The 22194-nt window shown below is 41.9% G+C and overlaps 1 long non-coding RNA gene across 1 annotated transcript; it reads left to right on the forward strand.

The window, feature by feature from the left end:
* Positions 1-5346: 5346 nt before the first annotated feature.
* On the forward strand, positions 5347-9644 carry LOC307205930. The gene is made up of 3 exons (XR_013834203.1): positions 5347-5560; positions 6981-7446; positions 9201-9644. It is a non-coding gene; the product is annotated as an uncharacterized lncRNA (long non-coding RNA).
* The last annotated feature ends 12550 nt before the right edge of the window (positions 9645-22194 follow it).

Raw genomic sequence — 22194 nt, forward strand, 5'->3', positions numbered from 1 at the left:
TGGCTGCGAGGAGGATGGCAGCAGAAGGGCCGAGGCTCCCGCCAGTCCCGGCGGGGAGGGGCTCCCAGGGGCCGAGGCTGGTGAGAGGAGACCGGAGGGGGGCAGGCTGGGCAACCAAGCAACACAGTTGGAGCCTCCCTCCTCCCTGGCTGCCAGGGAGGGAGGGAGGGAGAGGAGCTGCTTCCTTTGAAACCCGGGAAATTTAAGGGACATCATCAATAAGGGACAGCAGTGGGACACGGTGCTGGGATAAGGAAGTTTCCCGCCAAATAAGGGACAGTTGACAGCTATGTCCTACGGGTCTCTAGCTGTATAATAATTGAAAGAATTTCCAGTGGTCATAATTTTGCAGACATTTTTAATTTCTGAGTTAAATATGACATGGCCAAGACTTGCTGGGTGAAAACATTTAAGGGGAAATGCATTACAAAGCAGCCGCAAAGTACACCTTGAGTTTGGGAAATGTGATATTTATAAGCAGTGAGAAAGTGAAAACAGGCCTGTTATGCGATGTTCTCCGAGTTCTTGTCCTGGGAACATCTTGAAGATGCTATGAACTGGAAGTGAACACTATGTGCTGGCTGGAAACTGCTAGGAAGAAGACTGTGATTAGCAATGAGCAATGAGCAGATGAAATAAATGAGGCAGATACAATAATGTTGATTTCATTTTCTCTCAGGTTCTCATTTCCAGCATCTTAAGTTCATTTTGGCATTTTGCCACATCTGTTTACTTTTAAAAAACTAATCAAAATTAATCAGCATTTTAGTGCACAGTTCTCCTATTATATACAATTTGTATGCAATTTGCCCAATACATGTCTATTCTGGTTCCCCTAATATCTGCACACATTCCTAAGACATTTCTGAACACCCCCCATCTTTTGGAGAATTGCATTGCACATATTGTTTTTGGAAACTGGCGGCTCCCTCGGCCAATAAAGCGAGATGAGCACCGCAACCCCAGAGTCGGTCATGAATGGACCTAATGGTCAGGGGCCCCTTTACCTTTACCTAGGTTAAGGGATGAGGGTGGCACTGTGGGTTAAACCACAGAGCCTAGGACTTGCCGATCAGAAGGTTGGTGGTTTGAATCCCTGCAATGGTGTGAGCTCCCGTTGTTCGGTCCCTGCTGCTGCCAACCTAGCAGTTCGAAAGCATGTCAAAGTGCAAGTAGATAAATAGGTACCGCTCCGGCAGGAAGGTAAATGGTGTTTCTGTGCACTGCTCTGGTTCACCAGAAGCGGCTTAGTCATGCTGGCCACATGACCCAGAAGCTGTATGCCGGCTCCCTCGGCCAGTAAAGCGAGATGAGTGCCTCAACCCCAGAGTCGGTCACGACTGGACCTAATGGTCAGGGGTCCCTTTACCTTTACCTAGGTTTGCATTACAATGTGTTCTGAACCAAATTTCTCCCTCATCCCTAACTGTGAGTTGCTTTCTATTCCTGATTGCTTTCTGCTTTTAGTGCATGCGTTGTATACCAGTCCCTATTCAGTCAGGTGTAGAGCTCACGCAGACCCTCCAAGTGTCCCTATTTTCCAGGGACGTCCCTGATTTAGAGAAGCCATCCCGGTTTCTGACTTGATCCCAGAATGTCCCACTTTTCCTTGATGTTGTTTAGTCGTTTAGTCGTGTCTGACTCTTCATGACCCCATAGACCAGAGCACGCCAGGCACTCCTGCCTTCCACTGCCTCCTGCAGTTTGGTCAAACTCATGTTGGTAGCTTCAAGAACACTGTCCAACCATCTCGTCCTCTGTCGTCCGCTTCTCCTTGTGCCCTCCATCTTTCCCAACATCAGGGTCTTTTCCAGGGAGTCATCTCTTCTCATGAGGTGGCCAAATTCTTGGAGCCTCAGCTTCAGGATCTGTCCTTCCAGTGAGCACTCAGGGCTGATTTCCTTCAGAATGTATAGATTTGATATTCTTACAGTCCATGGGACTCTCAAGAGTCCCCTCCAGCACCATAATTCAAAAGCATCAATTCTTCAGCGATCAGTCTTCTTTATGGTCCAGCTCTTTCTTCCATACTTTTCCTTAGATGTCCCTATTTTCATTGGAGAAACGTTGGAGGGTATGGAGTTATACGACCCCCCCCAGCCATTTGAAGGCAATCCTGTATAGGGAAGTTGTTGTATTTTATAAATGTTTAATGTTTTATTATGTTTTATATGTGTTGGAAGCTGCCCAGAGTGGCTGGGGCAACTGAGTAAGATGTGTGGGGTATAACTAGTAACATGATCATTATGGAGTGAGACATCCCTATTTTAATCAAATAAATGCTGGAGGGTATGTATCACATATAAAATCAGCAGAGCACCATAGGTCTTGAACTCAAGACCATTCCGCCATGTGTAAAATGGCCTCTGATGCTGGATTGCAGAACCTTAACCAACTCTCCATCCATTCTGCCTATATTCAGCTATAACCAACCAATCAGAGCTAGCCTTATCACAAGGCCATCTAAGACAGATGCCTAAAGCAGCACCATATGGGAGACAGTATGTGGAATTGCCACTGCCTTTCTGCTGCTTGCCAGCTACTTAATCCCCAATCCATCTGCTTCAGCATCTGAGGACAGAAAGAGAGTTTAGCAGAAGGAAAGGTAGAGTGGCAATGGTAGACAGATGAACTCAGATGATGCATTGTCTTATCAAGCAGGATAACAAGGAGGTTCTACATGGTTGTTGTGAAAATCTGAGTTCTTCAGAAAGACCAATAATCAGATACCAAGGGTATCTGAGAGGCTACATGCCAATAATTCAGAGTGCGAAGGTAAAACTGGCACTCATTGTAGGTGTAACCAGCACCCTCCAATCTGTCTTGAAGTAATTGGAACAAGACACACTCTCTTAATTTGTTCTACGAATATAATTACAATGACAGTTGACCTTGCTGTAAGATCCACCTGGACGGGTATTCTCAGATTCTTGTAAATACTTGCAAAGTTCTTAAAGATCATGGCAGTATTTCATACATTCACATCAACGTTGATGTATGAGCTTTAGGAACAAGAACATTTGGTTATAATCTCATGGAAACGTTTCCATAAATGTGAGTTAAACCTTCATTGTTTAGTGAGGAGGGAATACATTCAGTAGGTTGTATGAAGTTGTATACCTGTATACCTGAAGAAGCGTCTCCAACCCCATCATCCAGCCCAGACACTGAGGTCCAGCTCCCAGGGTCTTCCAGTGGTTCCCTCATTGTGAGAAGTGAGGTTACAGGGAACCAGACAGAGGGCCTTCTCGATAGTCGCGCCTGCCCTATGGAACACTCCTCCCATCTGACATCAATGAAATAAACATCTATCTGACTTTTAGAGGACATCTGAAGGCAGCCTTGTACAGGGAATGTTTGATGTTTTAATTTGCTGGAAGCTGCCCATAATGGCTGGGGCAACCTAGTCAGATGGGTGGCATAAATAATAATAATAATAATAATAATAATAATAATAATAATAATAATGGCAAGTTGACAAGAGTTTGTCTTTACTTCTTTTAAATTATGCAATGTGTATTAACATATCATAATTGGACACTAATTGTCTACTGCCTTTCTGCACTTCTGTACTATTATAAATAACAAAATAACAAAATAATATTGTGGGTCCTACATGTAGTTATGTGAATATTTATACAATTAATGATTCCTGTAGGCAATGGGCTCTTAGCTTCTCTTTGCAAGTAGTACTGTAATGAAGAACTTTGTTCATTCATAAGGTTTAAGAAGGGCTATATAATTGAAGCACAATAATAAAGACTGTATAATTGAAGTGTTAAACTTTTCCTGTAAAAGATAAAGCAATAAATGGAATTTGAAAAGATAACATTTCCTGGAATCACCAGGAAACTGACAATGATTTTGATGGACATTTGCACCTTGAGCAAATTTCAGAAAACATTCCCCCATGCATTCAAGATGCTCAGAAGAAAATGGGGAAATACTGGATTGTGAAACAAGTCCTAGAAAATTACAGTCACCGGGCCAGATGAATCATAAGAACCCAGTTAGGGGAAACAGTGATATTCTGTTTCACACCAGAGATTTGGCTACAGGGGCAGAGGAAGGGGGTGTCACCACTGAGGGGGGTGACAAAATGCTGAGCGGCACTCACCACAAGGCCTGCAGCACGCCCGAGCCACACGTCTATTCCGGGAGAGACACGGTGGCTTGGGCATGTGCAGGCTCCACACTGTTGAAATGATCCATCCACTGCGCCCCCCAGCTGTAGAGCGGCTGAGTGGAAGGAGGTAGGCAGACTCCGGAGGCCCCATGGTGTGCCCTGCCCCTATGGGTGGCTCGCCTTGCCATAACCCCGCCCCTATGGGCGGTTTGCCCCGCCCCTGGGCGAACCATCCCAGGCACCCAATCGGCTTTCTCCACCACTGTTTGGCTAGACATGAAACCTCAAGTAGCAGGAAAAGTTTAGTTGCACATCACCCCAATCTCTGAGCGCTGCGAGATTCCAGGGGTTCCTGGCTCTTACCCCGGGGTTCATGTTTCCTTCAGAATGAGGTAGAGCAGAGACAGTGGTGTATCAGTTCAAAGGCTCTGAGCGGCACTTTTGCATTTGCCTACCTGCTCATGTAAGTACAACTGAAGTGAAAGAGATTCAGTGCTGGACTTGATGTGTCAAAAGATTTGTTTGTTGTTTCGTCGTCTTAGTCGTGTTCGACTCTCCGTGACCCCATGAACCAGAGCTTGCCTTGGAAACTCTCACTTTCTTCTCAAAGCTTCTCCTTTTTTTATGTCCATGGAGTTTTCTTGGCAAAATACTGGAGTGGCTTGCCAGTTCATTCCCCAGGTGGATCACATTTAGTCTAAACTCTCGGCTATGACCTGTCTGTCTTGGGTGGCCCTGCACGGAATAACTCACAGCTTCTTGGAGTTGTTCAAGCCCCTTCACCATGACAAGGCAGTGATCCATGAAGGGGGTCAAAAGATTAGGACAGCACAAAGTCAGTACTAGGGACAGGCTAGCTCAGCACACATGATACCAAGGTGTGGTGTTAACTCAGATACGGTACCTTGTTTCCTCCATCCCAATATGTTTTCGGTGCAGATCTTGTAGGTCAGTTACTGGCAATGTTATTTAGGAAATGTGAGTAATGAACCTTCAGAGACACTTCTTATTGCTTTGCGATGCCACCCAGAAACACCCACAGAACACTCATCACCCCTGCCTGTGATTTTTCATCTGTTGGCATCATTGCAACCGACTCTGGTTTTTCTGGTCATTGCTTAACTGGGTGTGTTTCTTATCCATCGTGTTACGTACTCTCACTTGCTGAGATTGCTTCACACCCATGTTTCTTCAGAGTTCTTTGCAAGTCACACTGAAAGCTTGGTCTGGTTGTGGAATTTCCACACTGAAGGCCAGCACTGTTTCCTTGTCCAGATCTAACCTCATCTGTGGCATGGCACCTGCTATCTCTAGGCCTGGCTTGGACTTCAGACGGTACAAACGTTGACCAGCTTATAATATGGCAAAGGAATCCACAGTGTTTTCCAAAACGTATGGATTCGCCATCCTCTGGTTAACGGCCCAGCTCTCCAGGTAAGATGAGTGTTAAAATGATTTCCCCTCTGCCCTGACTAAGCCTGAGGACATTGTCACATGCTGATGCCTACATCAGTTTTAGCACGTCCTGTGTCAGAAACAGGAACATGAGGAACCTACAGTGTATTGAATATACATTTGCTTAAATATACATTTTGATTTCCCTTCTTTTTTCTATTGTACCTTAATATCTGAAATAAGCAACACACCCCACAGACATTCTTAGAAGTAAAAAATGGCTGAGGGGAGCTAGGTTGTATGAAGACCCTTCACGTGCCCCTATTTTCCAGGACTTTCCCAGATTTACAGGAGCTGTCCTGGTTTCTGATCTGATCCCAGAATGTCTTGGTTTTCCTTAGGACATCCCTATTTTCATCAGAGAAATGTTGGAGGGTATGGAGTTATGGGACCCCCCAAGCCAAGGAGATAAGTAACTACATAAGTACATTTCCGAGCACAATTCAAAGTGTTGTTGTTGACCTTTAAAGCCCTAAATGGCCTCGGCCCAGTATACCTGAAGGAGCGTCTCCACCCCCATCCTTCGGCCTGGATGCTGAGGTCCAGCGCCGAGGGCCTTCTGGCGGTTCCCTCACTGCGAGAAGCAAAGCTACAGGGAACCAGGCAGAGGGCCTTCTCGGTAGTGGTGACCGCCCTGTGGAACGCCCTCCCATCAGATGTCAAAGAGATAAACAACTACCTAACATTTAGAAGACATCAGAAGGCAGCCCTGTTCAGGGAGTTTCTAATGTGTGACATTTTAATGTATTTTTAATCTTTGTTGGAAGCCACCCAGAGTGGCTGGGGAAACCCAACCAGATGGGTGGGGTACAAATAATAAATTATTATTATTATTACTTGGTTTATACTGTTGCCCCATAGCAGAAGAACTCTAAGAAGCCAGTGTGGTGTTGTGGTTAGAGTGTTGGACTAGGATCTGGGATATCTGCGTTCAAATTGACACTCAGTCATGAAGCTCATAATGAACTGCATTTGCCATTTCAATGCCTATTCTCCCAGTTTGGAGTGGTGCTTTCAGAGTTCTTATCCCTTTTCGTTTCAACGACCGAAAGAAAATGTGCTGTCCTCAGCAAACTCAGGTCATTTATGAACATGTTAAAAAGCACCAGCCCAATGCAGATGAGCATAGCCTTTGGCAGAAGGAAATGGTTGCACCAACTGGCTGAAAATTCATGGTATGCCTTGCACGGTATTAATTGTGTAAAGCTGAAAGTCCAGGTAACAATTGCTGAGTAATAGTGGAGTGAAAAAGAATGTAAATTCACGATATGTGGTGATGGAGGGTGTGGAGAGGAATGAAAGGAAGAACAAAATACAGTGAGGTCATGTTCATTTGGATCAGGGCTGCGTTTCCTTACAATATATACCGAACTATGGTACCTTTTAATTCATTGCACAGATTTTTCCTGGTGCATTTCCAGAAGGACACATTTCTTAAATGCCTCTCTCGCAACTGCCAGAAGCCAAAGCATTTTGGAAAGGAGTGGTCCAGTGGTCATGCAATTAGCTACAGACAATACCTGCCAAATAGGACTTTGGACAACAGAGGCAGAATGTGCCCGAGAAGATTATGATTCATAGGTAGAGAATGTCAAGATACAACTTGGAAGCGGCGCTTCATCTGAACCATGTAATACCCCCTTCTCAGTCTTGTGCAATGTAATTCTGTACATTTGACAAGGATTACCTCTGCAATGAAGTTAACTTCACAGAGCTAGCCAAGTAAGATTAGAAAGAAAGAAAACTTCCACCTTGAGGAATCTACAGAGACGTTGAAAGACTAAGCTGTGTTCATATCACTTGAGAAAAGGTTAGGAGGAACCTCAAGACTGGTTTCTTTCCTGGATTTTTTTTTTTAATTTTTTGTTAACAAGCTATAGTAGACAAAACTCAAGTTATTATTAATTTTTTCTTATTCTCTGTTCTTTCTTATTTTTTCTGTCATATGTTCTTTATTGTGCTTTTTAGCTTTGTTGGATTATATTGCTCTTTATTGTATCTTTTTTCTGTTTTGTTTGATTGTAATATTTGTTTCATTATATAAAATGACCTTGAGCCAGACATCCTGGAGAGTGAAGTCAAATGGGCCTTAGAAAGCACTGCAAATAACAAGGCCAGTGGAAGTGATGGTATTCCAGCTGAACTATTTAAAATTTTAAAAGATGATGCTGTTAAGGTGCTACACTCAATATGCCAGCAAGTTTGGAAAACTCAGCAGTGGCCAGAAGATTGGAGAAGATCAGTCTACATCCCAATCCCAAAGAAGGGCAGTGCCAAAGAATGCTCCAACTATCGCACAATTGCACTAATTTCTCACGCTAGCAAGGTTATGCTTAAAATTCTACAAGGAAGGCTCAAGCAGTATGTGGACCGAGAACTCCCAGAAGTGCAAGCTGGATTTAGAAGAGGCAGAGGAACCAGAGACCAAATTGCAAACATGCGCTGGATTATGGAGAAAGCTAGAGAGTTCCAGAAAGACATTTACTTCTGCTTCATTGACTATGCAAAAGCCTTTGACTGTGTCGACCATGGCAAACTATGGCAAGTTCTTAAAGAAATGGGAGTGCCTGATCACCTCATCTGTCTCCTGAGAAATCTCTATGTGGGACAAGAAGCTACAGTTAGAACTGGATATGGAACAACTGACTGGTTCAAAATTGGGAAAGGAGTACGACAAGGCTGCATTTTGTCTCCCTGCTTATTTAACTTATATGCAGAATTCATCATGCGAAAGGCTGGGCTGGATGAATCCCTAGCCGGAATTAAGATTGCCGGAAGAAATATCAACAACCTCAGATATGCAGATGACACAACCTTGATGGCAGAAAGTGAGGAGGAATTAAAGAACCTTTTATTGAGGGTGAAAGAGGAGAGTGCAAAATATGGTCTGAAGCTCAACATCAAAAAAACGAAGATCATGGCTACTGGTCCCATCACCTGCTGGCAAATAGAAGGGGAAGAAATAGAGGCAGTGAGAGATTTTACTTTCTTGGGCTCCATGATCACTGCAGATGGTGACAGCAGCCACAAAATTAAAAGACGCCTGCTTCTTGGGAGAAGGGCAATGACAGGCCTAGACAGCATCTTGAGAAGTAGAGACATCACCTTGCCAACAAAGGTCCGTATAGTTAAAGCTATGGTTTTCCCAGTAGTGATGTATGGAAGTGAGAGCTGGACCATAAAGAAGGCTGATCGCCGAAGAATTGATGCTTTTGAATTATGGTGCTGGAGAAGACTCTTGAGAGTCCCATGGACTGCAAGAAGATCAAACCTCTCCATTCTGAAGGAAATCAGCCCTGAGTGCTCACTGGAAGGACAGATTGTGAAGCTGAGGCTCCAGTACTTTGGCCACCTCATGAGAAGAGAAGACTCCCTGGAGAAGACCCTGATGTTGGGAAAGATGGAGGGCACAAGGAGAAGGGGGCGACAGAGGACGAGATGGTTGGATAGTGTTTTCGAGGTTACCAGCATGAGTCTGACCAAGCTGCGGGGGGCAGTGGAGGACAGGAGTGCCTGGCGTTCTCTGGTCCATGGGGTCACGAAGAGTCGGACACGACTAAACGACTAAACAACAACAAATATAAAATCAAAATAAATATCTTTTAAAAAAAACAAAAAGAGAAAAAAAACAAAACAAAAACCTCAAGTTATTATATAATGTTTGTGTTTAAGAGAGGGAGTGTCTTAGAACTCCTATATCACTTTTTATAGATAGCTTTACTGGACATGTAATTTGGAAATCTATTATCAAATCTCCCCACAATTTGTTCTTTACTTAAAAGCAGTTGCAGTGTGTTTGTGTGTGAATGCCCTCAAAGGCTCTTCATTGGAAAATGCTGGTTTTCAAGTAAGATTATAGCTCTGGATTGTGTTTGGGATTAAGTGTTTGTCTAAACTCAAGACCAGCCCCTGCTCTTGGTGGATTGCCCTGAATATGTCTGGAAGTATAATTTCTGAACTCTTCAGAGAAAATATGTTAAATTGTGAAGCAAGATGATTGCTCCAAAATGTCCAGACCTTTGCAGATCTCCCAGAAACACCTGTGATTATAGTATTCTCTTGTAATATGTCATACATTATTATGGGTTAGAAGAAAACTAGTCTTTATTTCTATGCAACACACACACACACACACACACACACACACGGCTGGATTAAGGTTTGATGAGGGCCTAAGGTAATGGGGCCCTTTATATGTCCAGCTGTCCTTTGTCAACAACAAACTGTCCCTGTTTTCTGTGTTGAATATATGCTATATGGTAATTTATGGACCTAATAATGTGTCTTTTATCTTATATTTTGGAAATGCACATCCAGTTTTTTTCTTTAATTTTTTTGCCCCCCCCCCAAGAGAGTGGGGCCCTAAGCTATAGCTTGTTTAGCTTTTACTTAAATCCGGCACTGTATATACTAAATCTCCTCTTGACCACCTGTAAGCAAATTAATAATGGAGTGAACAGGTTTGTGCTCGTAACATGTTGCTGTAAATAGCATATGCCTTTTAAAAATGACATTTCTGTGACCTATATCCTTAGGAAGTAGTACTATGTATATAATATTTAGCACTTAATTAGGATCCAGTCAGGAACAGATGAATTTACAAATCCTCTTAGAGAAGACCATTAAAAAAGCTGGCCATACAGATGGGATTCCTTGCAAACAAGATTTGGTATAACAAGATTATTTACTCATGACTCCTGGCTCTGATTATATAATCCTCAGGGATGAAAAATAAGGGAAAAAACAGTTGTTTGACGAAGCATATATAATGTACGTAAAGCAAAAGAGAAGCAGTTTTGACTATATAGCCTTGAAACCTTTAAACTAGCACAGTAAAAACCAGCAATTTATTCTTCTAGATATTTACTATCCATAAATAAATTTGATATGCAGGTTTTAAGAAAGGATTGGAATAAAGAACTAGAAGTTTCAGTGTTCTCCAGACAGTGGAAAAGTGTCTACACTTCAGTATCAAACATGTTGATGGATCTTAAACTAAGACTTATACAACAGAAAATGTTATTTAGAATCTGTTGAACTCTCTTATGCTGGTATAAGAAAGGTCTATCCAGAGTAGTTCTTTGCTGGAGATGTAATATGGACAATATATTTTCACCGTGTCCCACACTTACTAAGTTTTGGGATTGAGGTAGGTAGTCGTGTTGGTTTGACACAGTCAAAATAAATTTATTTTTTTTAAAAAATTGTCCAGTAGCACCTTAGAGACCAACTAAGTTTGTTCTGGGTATAAGCTTTTGTGTGCATGCACACTTCTTTAGATACCAAATATTCTTCAGATACCAGATAAGTTAGGGGAGAAAGTGCTGGACTAAATACATAAGATGCTATGGAAGAACCTAAGATTTTTAGAGGTGAACCATATACCCATTGTATGGAAATTGACACTGGGACAGTGAAAACGGATTCTACAAGCCTTAATGGTGGCCAAGAGACTGACACTGATGAACTGGAAGAATGGATACATGATTCCTCTTAATGCTTGACAACTTGAGAATACTGGCAACATATGAATAGAGTGCTTATAGACACAGACTTTCTTTAGATAAATACAATGATTTTTGGAATGTGTTTCCACATAACATATTATGTTATTGATAACTTTATGTGTATTAAGAGAATAAGATTATACACATCTATATGTATGTATGAGAAAGTAACTGAGTATTTCTCTCTTTTTCATTCTCACACACTTTCCCTCCCCCCTTTCCCTTTTGTCACTCTATCTTTTTATAAATGAAATTCTTCTAATGAAATATTAATATGTAAAAATATGTGATGTGGAGATTCATTTGTTTGAGCTGAACAGAGGTTTTATTAAATAAGTTTCCAAAGGGTCAAAATAGGACTGGTTCATTGGCCACAACAGTGCCGTGGAATACCTTTGACTACCCTTGCAAAGTTGTTGTTGTTGTTCCACCAGATTTCTTATTGGTCAGGCTTAAGTTGGTTTTAGTGGAAACCAGTGTTTTATCTGCTGTTTCTGTTACCTTCCCCCCTCAGGCCTTTTGATAAGCTGACACAGTGTTGTTAGTGCCAAAAAATATCATGTGGCTGTTATGAGGGTAGCTTTGTTTTAGCGGTACAATGCATTTATATTTACACTTTTAAATGTGTTGCAAGTCTCTTGGAGACCTTTGGGTGACAAGCAACTAACAAGTCATCGTCATCATAATATGGGAAACTGAAAGAAGCTGAAATGGACATCCATCACAACTCCTTTCCTCCGCGGTGCAATAAAGGGCCTTGTCCTGTATTTCAACCTCCCACATCTGTGTTTGTTCCAATGTTAAAGGAAAACCTGCCATTCTTTGCCTCTGTTGTTTCTTGCAGAACATTTATTCAGGGCACTGTGCCCTACATATTTGATAAGAGAGGAATGATGTATTGAGGGGAGATCTAAGGAAACAGCAATTCTCCTCTCTCAAGACATAATTCCTCTTTTCAATTTCAGTGTTACTGAAGTGTGGAAAGGCTTCTTAGTACTCCAGGCTTCAGTGTCTGAGGGAAGGGGGTTAAATAGTGCAAGATGTTCTTTCTAATCTTTCTTGAAGCTCCTAGCTCCAGTTCCTAGGCATCCTGGCAAACTCTGGAGGAATTCTTTGTCTGGTTGCATCTCTAGCCCTTAAACGCAGTGTCCAAGCTAATACTCACTTCCTACTTCGTCCTGAGCTCATCCATTTCGTTTTAACTCCCCAAACCCTTTGAAGCTGTCATATGTTGCAAGACCAGAGAATGCATTTCCACCCCTTAGCATCAAGGCCAGTGCCCCTCTGATGCCCCTCAATGTTGGGTGAAGCTGAAACACCATTGTCATAGCAGCAGTAGTGATCAGCTCTACTTTGTCTGAAATATACTTGGAGTCCTGTAGTGATTTCATGCTCTTTATTGCAGCTTGTAAAACAGTAATTGAATTGCCCCCCAAACCTCAGGCTTTTATACATTATTTACACAATGAGTCCCATCTGATTGGCTGATTCTGATTCCCTCCTGGAGCCTGATTGGTCTTTTCCTGCAGGCCAATCAGTTGTTACATTCTATGATCCTACCAGACTAATAGGCTGATTAACTTTCTCCTGGAGCCTGATTGGTCTTTTCCTGCAATCCAATCAGTTGTTGCATTCTAGGATCCTACTTGCCTATTGTTCTAGGATCCAAGCTTTGTACATAACACTGTCCCATCTCCTTGAATTGTAACTTTCATCCAGCCTTGGCTGTGTGGCAAGTCTGGATGATGGCCTCATTCCAGTGTGGTGTAGTGGTTGAGAGCGGTAGTCTCATAATCTGGGGAACCGGGTTCGCGTCTCTGCTCCTCCACATGGAGCTGCTGGGTGATCTTGGGCCAGTCACACTTCTTTGAAGTCTCTCAGCCCCACTCACCTCACAGAGTGTTTGTTGTGGGGGAGGAAGGGAAAGGAGAACGTTAGCCGCTTTGAGACTCCTGAAGGGGAGTGTAAGGTGGGATATCAAATCCAAACTCTATTCCAGAAAACAGTACCACCAACAAACATAAAATATGTTGCCTATACTATTCAATACATTCAGTTTAACCTATTTATCTTAATAATTCATGGTGTTGCTCATATCTAAAGTCCTGCTTGTGTAGTTCTTTAAATACTCAATAAAAGGTCTCCAGTCCTCAAGGAATTTTTCATGACGTTGGTCTCCAATCTTTGCTGTTAATCTTGCCACTTCTGCATACCCCATCATTGGAACATCTCCTTTCTTCCACCTTTGGGCATACAATATTCGTGCTGCTGTCATTACATACATAAATAAGTTAACCAGCTCATTGTCCATAATTCCTATAAAAAGAGCTTCAGGTTTCTTGGGAATCATCAACTTGAACATCTTTTAAATTTCATTATATATCGTTTCCCAATAGCCCTTATCTTTTTTGCAAGTCCGCCACATATGAAAACATGTTCCTTCTGTCCTTTCAACACATACAGTGGTACCTCAGGTTAAGAACTTAATTTGTTCTGGAGGTCCATTCTTAACCTGAAACTGTTCTTAACCTGAGGTACCACTTTAGCTAATGGGGCATCCCGCTGCCGTTGCACCGCCACCACGCAATTTCTGTTCTCATCCTGAAGCAAAGTTCTTAACCCGAGGTACTATTTCTGGGTTAGTGGAGTCTGTAACCTGAAGCGTCTGTAACCTGAGGTACCACTGTACTTGACTTAGTTTTATACTAGCTTGTTTGGAGTTAAATACCATCTATAAATCATCTTCATATAATTTTCTTTTAAAGTATAACAAACAGTAAATCTTAATTACCCTTCCACAATGTTTCCCATGAAGACAGTTCTATATTATGTCTCACATCTCTAAGGCCAACTGTGCATGGCAATGCATATATTGGTTAAAATAGCACACAAAAGGGAAATTGCTTTGAAAAAATTAGTCAAAATTGCAATACAAAAAATATGTATATTAGGATAAATTTTCATTAAAATGTTGGTGAATTTTCATGAGGACCTTTTTCTTTTTAATAATAAAAATTGCAGGCTGATGTAGAAATGTGGAGAACGAACTCAAGCCTGGAAAAACGAGAAACTGAGAGCAATTGAAACTGACAGATTCGTTCATCCCTAGCAGAATATGGGACAGAGTCTCTGTTCTAGGCAGCTCCATGGGCCAAAGTGTTTCCAGGGATGTCTGTAATCCTGTACAGTGGTACCTCTGGTTACGAACTTAATTCGTTCTGGAGGTCCGTTCTTAAGCTGAAACCATTCTTATCCTGAGGTGTGCTTTCGCTAATGGGGCTTCCTACGGCATGCGTGCCTCTGATGTGTAATTTCCGTTCGCATTCTGGGGCAAAGTTCGCAACCAGGAGCAGCTACTTCCGGGTTAGCGGAGCTTGTAACCTGAAGCGTTCTTAACCAGAAGCGTTCGTAACCAGAGGTACCACTGTATGTGCAAAAGTGAGAGTTTGCTTTTTAGTTCCCTTGTCCCTTGACTGCAACTAGAACATGTTTGTGAACTAGCGTGAGAAGCGACTATCCAACCAATTTCACACCTCTCAGATCGTATTACAGTGGTACCTTGGTTATCAAACGCCTTGGTTCCCAAACACCGAAAACCCGGAAGTAAGTGTTCCATTTTTCGGAAGCCGAACATCTGATGCGGCTGTCGGCTATTATTTCTGGGGCACCTGCACCACTCAGAAGCTGCGCCTTTGTTTTCGAACATTTTGGAAGTCAAACGGACTCCCGGAATGGATTAGGTTTGGTGCTTTTGTTTTTGCTATTTATTTTGTCCTTTTGTTTTTGAGGCTTTTTTGGTTAATTTGTTTTTGTGACTGTGCGGAACCCAGTTCAGCTACTGATTGATTGATTGTGTGACTGTGAAAATGGATAAAAGCCCCCCATCCAAACAATGACTATCATCAGTGCAGGTAACAAAAAATAATACTGTAATTTTAATTTCTATCATCTACAATTCTGTCTTATTTATTTTATAGTACAGTATATTGATTTTTGCTTTCATTTTATGGATCAATGGTCTCGTTAGATAGTAAAATTCATGTTAAATTGCTGTCTTGGGGTTGTTTTTAAAAGTCTGGAATGGATTAATCCATTTTGCATTACTTTCTATGGGAAAGTGGGCCTTGGTTTTGGAACGCTTTGGTTCTGGAACGGACTTCCAGAATGGTTTAAGTTTGAGAACCAAGGTACCACTGTACTTACCTAACAAATATAGTCCCAGTAAATTCACACTGCCCAAATGCAGAAGATCCCCAGAAGCCTGCTTTCCCCACTCCCTGCTCCCCTTATCAATGTGTGGGGTGTGCGCTGGTGAAGTGAAGGACATGAGGCAGGAGTTGGTAATGCAGGTGAGCTGTGCACAGGCAAGCTGCTAGCTAGCTATGTGGGAGCTCCTTTTATTGGCACAATATGCAAAACCAGTCAGATACATTTTGAGCTATGACCTCTACACATCTTCCAATCACACCAACGTGATTCCTACACACTGGCAACATGAGGAGCCATTGCAGGGAATGAGGGATCCTGGTGGATCTCCCAAATTCCTAGTCTACCCCCCCCCCACATCCATGGATGTTATTCCATGCCAGAGTTGTATGGGATGGGGTCCTCTCTCAATGCTGAACTATGCCTGAGCTGCAATTACATTGGGGCTTTTGCATTGGCCCATAAAAATAAGATACAGTGGTACCTCGGGTTACATACGCTTCAGGTTACATATGCTTCAGGTTACAGACTCCGCTAACCCACAAATAGTGCTTCAGGTTAAGAACTTTGCTTCAGGATAAGAACAGAAATCGTGCTCCGGCGGCGCGGCAGCAGCAGGAGGCCCCATTAGCTAAAGTGGTGCTTCAGGTTAAGAACAGTTTCAGGTTAAGAACGGACCTCCGGAACGTAATACTTAACCCGAGGTACCACTGTATATTTGTTAGTGGTATTTGACACCGTCGCAAAGACCACCTTGAGGACAACCAAGTTACAAAGGTATTCAGCAACAGGAGCCCTTATTCTCTTATAATGCCAATGGCACTCACCGGAGAGGTGCCGGAACAGAGCTCAGGTGAGTTCCGGTTGAAAAAAAAGCCCTGAGCAACAGCAAAAGGAGATGGATGGAGACATAGGAGGGCAGCCTAACCAGGACTAATGCCTCAGGCTTGACTGTGTGAGAGACACAGTGTTGAAGGTCTGAAATTGAAGTTTTGAAGATAGCAAGCTTGCAGTAGATTTATCCCCCCCCCATAATATTCTTTATTGATTTTCATTTGTACAATCCACATACACATATTGTATTACATTTCACATTTACACCTGTTCCCAAGAGTCGACTTCCCTCCTTTCCTCTTTTTATCACATCTAACTTTTTCACATTGTCTTCCTCTGTTTTGTATATTATTGTTCTTCTTTCGTATTTGTCCATAGAGTGTCTATAGTCAAATAAATCCTCCTGTATATACAATTCTTATTGTCTGTCTATATTCATTTACAACTACCATTGGCTACATTAGTCACCTTGTACATTTTACTTTTTATTATTTTCTTTATCCAGAAATTTCCTTTGTATTTCACATTATGAGGTTTATTTCAATTCTACTGGTTTCACTATTTCACCTTACCCTTCCTATGTATGACATAAATTTTAGCTTGCAGTAGATTTAGATAAGGTGCTCTGTTGGCTAAACCTCCAAGCATTGTTAAAAGAGCAGGACACAATGTTCCCAATATGAGCGGCATGCTCTAATGAGGTTGTACAACAATGACCTCTGTTTATGAAGAGGAGCATCCAGTTCACAGGTAGGAAAGGCAGGGAAAAAATCGCCTTATGTGGAACTTGTGTTCGGACCAAGATTATTGTACAACCGTTTGAAAGAATGGCATGAAACATTTGCTTCTGACAGAATAACAAATCATTTAGAAAAGCTCTTTGTTCGTGAGTGATAAGGGCTCTGGGAAAATGTCATTTGCTACGCTTTTATACTCAATATTTAAGATCAGAGTCACAAAATGGCCGTTGAGAGAAGAGTTTTTCATCTTGGACTGCAGGCTGATGGTTATTATGTACAGGTCATTGCAAACTCCAGCATGGCCACAGCTCATGGGTGCTTCGCTGTAAAACATTAGCTACAAGGAAGGTGTACCCAGCTGTGATCTGTGCCCATGGTGAGACTTCCATCCAAATTTAATTGGTTTGTGGATTTCAGCAATGTTTTATTCAAAATTCAATTTATATACCTCTTAGAATAGATGATTTAGATAGATAGATAGATGATAGATTTTGAAATTTTCTCAGACAAATAATAAATGCATAACAGCAAACAAAACATACATAAAAACTTGACTGTGAACTTAGTCCCGGTACTACTTCTTGATGCATGGGGCTGGGACCAGAAAATGGAGCAACCAGAGGACTAAAAAATAGGTAAGATGTTGAAACAGCAATCTGGAAAATCAAAAGAGGCAAGCTATAAATTCTGAAGCACCAAAAGTGTTGAAGTATAATTACAGTCCATAACAGACAATGAAGATCTGGGAGAAGGACCATTACTTGCTGTCACTAATAATAATAATAATAATAATAATAATAATAATAATAATAACAAAAACAGAAACAGAAACCAAGTAACTGAGAATGATATTTTGGATTTAACCTCTCTAAGTTCTCTGTTAGGCTCTATGTCTTTTTCTACCACCACCAAGTGCCATCACTTATTCCACCATCCCTTTAGAGCAGGGGTAGTCAACCTTTTTATACCTTCCGCCCACTAATGCATCTTTCTTGATGGTAAAAATTTCCTTAACGCCCACCAGTGCTGGATGGAAGGAGGATTCAGCTTGTGCCATAGAACCCCCTACCGCCCGCCTAGAATCCTGAAACGCCCATTCGTGGACGGGAGGGATCAGGTTGACTACCCCTGCTTTAGAGTAAAATGGGAATGATGCCACCAGTGGGGAGCTAACTCCAGGCTTGCTGCTGCTGCAATATGGATTATTAGGTCTTTGTATAAGGCAGTGATTCTCAACCTATGGGTCCCCAGATGTTGTTGGACTACAATTCCCATCATTCCTAGCCAGCATGACAAGTGGTCAGGGATGATGGGAGTTGTAGTCCAACAACATCTGGGGACCCATAGGCTGAGAACCACTGGATAAGGCATTTTGCATTTTTTTTAAAGTAAACGTACAGTTCATAAGTAACAGTTTATTATACATTTGTCTAAATAAACAAATAATGAATGGACGCTATTAATTCTAAGAAATCTGTAAGTTGCTTTAAAATGAAAACATCAACCGCGAGTGGTTGTGTGAATCGGCTCTGACAGCGCGAGTGAATTTTGAGCATCCTTGATGCCATCCACAAAGACAAATGCCAACTGTCTCTTTTTTTAAAAAAAAAATAATTTTTATTAACCGACCAATCAAATCAAATCAAATCAAATCACATAAATTCCGAATTACAAAGCCAAATTTTAAATTTTTGTTGAGGGGACCCATATTTCAAGTTCCGAAGGGGGATTCCGATCATCATCTTGCTGCTGCGTTAATGACAAATGCCAACTGTCTCAAAGTAACTGTAGACGTGTAAAGACAGCTGCTTATATATCTGTGATTCTATATGCATTTCTCTCTTGATTTTGACAAGAAGGCAGAATCTCTGAAAGCAGTCATGTAGCAATGGATATTGAAATGCCTGGTTGCCACCACTCAATGTTATTGATATCCTAAACATACTGTATTTTCCCATGTATAAGACTATGTTTCCCCCCTTAAAAATAATGTCAAAAATTAGGGGGTGTCTTGTACATGGGGCCATCTCCCCTCATTTTTTTAAATCTGAGTCCCCAAAAATAGATGGAAAAGTATGGTATATTTTTATATTTTTATTGTTTCAGAAAACAGCAAAGCCTGACAATCAGGAGATGAATTTGCTTTTTGATATCTATTCGGTCAGTACAGACTTTCCAGTATTTTCCAGTCTTGAACTGGAAGACATAAAGGTGTCAGACCGCCAGTGGCGTAGCGTGGGTTGTCAGCACCCGGGGCAAGGCAAGTAATTTGCACCCCCTAACTCGTGGATTTGCGTCCCCTAACCCGTGGATTTGCGCCCCCTAACCCTAACCCCCAGATGTTGCGCCCGGTGCGGCCGGCCCCCCTGCACCCCCCACGCTACGCCACTGCAGACCGCACATCATGATTCAACTCTGGCCCAAAGAGAGATGTGCTCAGAGCTCTCACCATACATTGCTGGGCATAGATTGCCTGCCCTGCCTTCAGTTAACAGGAGCAAGGCTTGTCATATGTCCCTGAAATCGCCCTATAAAAGGTTGCATTTCTCCTTCAGAATAAAACCGCTGAATCTTTCCTTCACAAGGTAAAAGCCACTCTGCAAGACTCAGTGGGAGTTAACAGGGCATTGGACAAGATGACCCTTAGCGACCCTTCTAGCTCTACAATTCTATGATTCTTTATTGTTGACCTTCTTTCCGATGATGCCTTGCCTATAAGAATCCAGCAAATAGCAGAACCCCATTATTATCTTTGGAGAGGAGTGGTCGCTTTGCACCAGCAACAAGGGACAACAGCAAGCCAACACCTATACAAATGCCAATCAGATTAATTTGTTTCCCTGACAGGTTACCAAAAGAAAAATGGAATAGGAATAATAATAATAATAATAATAATAATAATAATAATAATAATAATTTATTTATACCCTGCCCATCTGGCTGGGCTTCCTCAGCCACTCTGGGCGGCTTCCCAAATAAATTAAAATACCATGATACATCAAACATTAAAAGCTTGCCTAAACAGGGCTGCCTTCAAATGTCTTCTAAAAGTCTGGTAGTTGTTGTTCTCTTTGACATCTGGTGGGAGGGCGCTCCACAGGGAGGGCGCCACTACCGAAAAGGCCCTCTGCCTGGTTCCCTGTAACTTAATTGACTTGAATACTTGGATCAAATGCTGTAGAGAGGCAATATCTTTTCATGAGGAATATGGGGTTGCAGATTTGGGAAACAAAACTGAAGAGTTAAAGGAGGCAAAAACACACACATGCCTATGGTGTGCTTTACCCTATTACTTGGCAAAGCAAAACAAAGCAGAGCAAAATATATGACAACATTAAACTGTGGACAATCCACTTAGCAGAAGCACTTCAGACATATTATTCAGACTGGGACGAGCGAGCCTTTTGTTTCCAGATTTATATTTTCACTCCGTTGAAATGTGGGCCATTGTTTTAATTTATGCACATCCATGCCTCGTTTTTATTGTGTGCAGACTGTGAATGAAAGCAGTGCCATTAAAAAAGTAGAAATGTTAATTTCACATAATAAATTTCCTCACTTTCCCCCTTTAATAGTCAAGGAAGAACATGGTGCATTGGTGTAAAAGTCTAGGAATGTTATGTGCCAGAATTTTTAACACAACTATTAGTAGCAGAGTGAATATTAATTGCAGATGGTATCTTTTTGTTGCTCAGCTTTGTGATTAAGCTGTCTAATGAAAACCTTCCATTGCTCTGCAATTCCTTTTGTGCGCAAATGTAAATCACTGACGCTCGACAAGTTTCCTTGTTACACTTTTAATGAGAGTATATATAGCAAAGGATCTTTTTGCATCAATTCTGCATTAGCAATAATAGGAAATATCAATGCGTGCTGGGGAAGGGGAAGTATCTAAGTACTGCTATTAGGGAAAAGAAGATAAGGGGGTTTTATTTAACAGTTCAAGCCGTTGTTTTTCTTGAATTTTCTGACCTAATTAATGTAAGGTAGAGCGTATGAGGTAATATAAAATCTATGCAGAAAAACATCACGACCAAGGGGCATTATTGTCTGCCCACACCAGGGCTATCTTTAGCATATGTGGCACCAGGGTGCACAAATTTGCCCAGCGCCCCCAATTTTTTTTTGGGGGGGGGCAGCTCAGAGTTCTTGAGCTTTTAAGGAGGGGGACAGAAAAACCCGCTAACATGAAAAAGTAAAAAGCAGCTGCGATACCTCCGTCTTTCCATTTTTGCGATCATGCTGAAATGAACGGCGGTGACGGATATGTTGATTTTGCAGCTATTCCTCAATAGAGAATGGAAATGACCCATCAAACGCAATCACCTGGGGGTCACGGTTAACAGCTTAGGCGGCTTCAGCAGCGGGCGCCCCACAGAAGAAGAAGAAGAAGAAGAAGAAGAAGAAGAAGAAGAAGAAGAAGAAGAAGAGTAGTTTGGATTTTATATCCCACTTTATCACTACCCTAAGGAGTCTCAAAGCGGCTAACATTCTCCTTACCCTTCCTCCCCCACAACAAACACGCTGTGAGGTGAGTGGGGCTGAGAGACTTCAGAGAAGTGTGACTAGCCCAAGGTCACCCAGCAGCTGCATGTGGAGGAGCAGAGATGCAAACCCAGTTCACCAGATTATGAGTCTACCACTCTTAACCACTATACCACACTGGCTCCTGGCTGCACAGAATTCGGCGCCTGGGTGCAATGCACCCCTAGCACTCCCAGGTAAAGACGGCCCTGTCACAATGGCAGGGGCTACATGGGGAAGGAGGAATAATTGAAAATAATCTTCCTACTTCCTCCACTGGTGTTTGGCGTGAGGGCAACACTATTCATTGCAAGTCTTCGGGACCCATCCCAATGTCTGCTCACACACTTCCCAACCCTGACAACCATTGTCTAAAATGAGAGTGAATCCAAACCAGAGCATTCTTCTTCTTCTTCTTCTTCTTCTTCTTCTTCTTCTTCTTCTTCTTCTTCTTCTTCTTCTTCTTCCCTTCATTCGAAGATCACAGTGCGGTTGACAATATACAAACACAAAAATGCATATGTGCTTCTTGAAGACAAATTTCATCTAAATTTTGTTTGAGAATTATGTGTTCAATTTTATTTGTCAGGGGGTCTTGGAAACAAACAAGCATGATTAATTAGAAAGAATATTTATTGCAAAAAAACCAACAGAGTTCATGAACGCTTCCATCCATCTATCAGTGAAGATGTTCCTACTGATGTAGCACCCTGCTTGTGGTTAACGCTTAGCTGGAATGAAATATTCAACGCAGCAATAGAGAAATTAAAATAATAACTTATTTGTCAGACAAATAAATGAT

The sequence above is a fragment of the Podarcis cretensis genome (genome assembly GCF_951804945.1).
Source record: "Podarcis cretensis genome assembly, chromosome: 17".
In the NCBI taxonomy this organism is placed as follows: domain Eukaryota; kingdom Metazoa; phylum Chordata; class Lepidosauria; order Squamata; family Lacertidae; genus Podarcis; species Podarcis cretensis.